Source organism: Arvicanthis niloticus, chromosome 2, assembly GCF_011762505.2.
Source record: "Arvicanthis niloticus isolate mArvNil1 chromosome 2, mArvNil1.pat.X, whole genome shotgun sequence".
Classification (NCBI taxonomy): domain Eukaryota; kingdom Metazoa; phylum Chordata; class Mammalia; order Rodentia; family Muridae; genus Arvicanthis; species Arvicanthis niloticus.
The window spans coordinates 107,065,104-107,067,283 of NC_047659.1; positions in this window are offsets into that span (position 1 = coordinate 107,065,104).

The window sequence follows — 2,180 nt, forward strand, 5'->3', positions numbered from 1 at the left end:
TTTTCAGTCTTGTTTGCATTTATTAATTCTACCAAATAACTGGTTTCATCTTGGTATCTCATACATGTAAGTAACATACGTGGTCATCTTCAGGTCTTTATCATCATATCATGCTCTTTCTTCCCAGTGTTCCCTCCCCCTGCCTCCAACCTCCTTCCACCTTCATGAATTATCGCTATTTTTTTACTTTTGTTAATGACCAAAAGCAACTTAGCTGTAAAAACCACTTAACGGCTCCCAGGAGTTTCTAATTCCAGCAGTTGGAAGGCTGAAGCAGGAGGATAAAGAATTCAAAACTAGTCTGGGCTTCAAAACAAAACTCCGACTCAAAACTTGTTCAGAGTTTATCCACAATACAAATTACTTCATGATTTTCCTAAAGTGTCTGACAAACATTTTAAAATAATAAAAATGTAATAGTCGAGGGCAGGGAGGAGGGAGTGGGTGGGTGGGTGGGGACACATTCTCATAGAAGCAGGAGGAGGAAAGATATGACAGGGGGTTCCTGGGTGGGGTGAAAATGGGGTAATGGGATAACATATGAAATGTAAATAAAATATCCTATAAAAAAGGGAAAAAATCTATAATACTGTTCTGCACTCAGATCTTTTTGGAGAAAGTAAAAGAAGTAGTCTAATATCTAAAGCTTCATGGCTCATGTTTTTAAATTTTTTATTATATACACTTATTTAGTTAAAGTGTGTGTGTGTGTGTGTGTGTGTGTGTGTGTGTGTAGGTAGGTAGGTAGGTAGGTAGGTCAGAGGAAAGCTTTTGGAAATTAGTTATCTTCTTTAACTATGTGTGTGCCATGTATCAAATTCAGGTAGTGAGGATTGGCATCAAATGTGTTTACCCACTGGTCTTCTTCATGGTTTTCTATCAGGACCCCTCTCTGTGTGAAGAGAGCATAGAATCAAAGTAAATACAAGAGGGAAAAGGCTTGGATAGTTACAGTTCTGGTGTTATGATAAAATACCATGAAAGAAGAAAACTATAGGAGGAAGAGTTTACATTGAATCAGAACTCAGAACTCCAGAGAGGTAAGTCCACCGTGGCAGGGAGGCATGACAGGAAATGGCAGGCATGGCAGCAAGAGGAATAGGAAGCTGAGAGATCATATCTGAACTATAGAGCTTGAGAGAGAGGGTGGGGGAGGGAGCAAGAGAGCTGGAAGTAGGGTGAGTCTATGCATTCTCAAAGCTCATCCCCTGTGATTTACTTTCTCCAGTAAATCTCCATGTCCTAAATGTTCCATAACATCCCCCAAACAATGCTGGCAACTTGAAACCATGTGTTCAAACACATGAACCTCTAGGGGATGTTTCTTATTTAAATCACAATAGTAGGGGAGGCTATATTTTGATATTTTACATTGTCACTTGTCATTTCAAGAAGTTATTTGTTTATTTGTCAACTTATTTATCCAACTCCTGAGCCTCTGTAAGGCTTAGAGACTTGATGACAAAAATGAGAGGGACCTTACAATTTAGATAACCCTTTACAAAACTTACTCTGGTGCAGACTAAGAATCCCCACCTCCACTCCCCTAGAATGAACTTCAATAAAATAATCTCAAATTTAGCATACTGATTAGCATGAAAAGGCTAAAACTGCCACTCCCATTAAGATCTCACTGGAGGCTGGTGAGAGGACTCAGCAGGTCAACATGCTCACTGCCAATCCTCAGTTGATGGAAGGAAAGAAAGCAACTCCTTTCTCCTCCATATACATGCTGTAACACAAGCACACACACACACATCTTTTGAGTACAGGAAGGCTACTGATTTGTTTGAGTTGATTTTATATCCAGCCACTTTGCTGAAGTTCTTTATCAGGTTTAGGAGTTCTCTGGTGGAAGTTTTAGGGTCACTTAAGAATATTATCATATCATCAGCAAATAGTGAACTTTTGACTTCTTCCTTTCCTATTTGTATCCCTTTGACTTCCTTTTGTTGTCTAATTGCTCTGGCTAGGACTTCCAGTACTATATTGAATAGGTAAGGTGAGAGTGGGCAGCCTTGTCTAGTCCCTGATCTTAGTGGGATTGCTTCAAGTTTCTCTCCATTTAGTTTGATGTTGGCTACTGGTTTGCTGTATATTGCTTTTACTATGTTTAGATATGGGCCTTGAATTCCTGATTGTTCCAAGACTTTAACTTTCACAGGATTTCTAACAAAAGA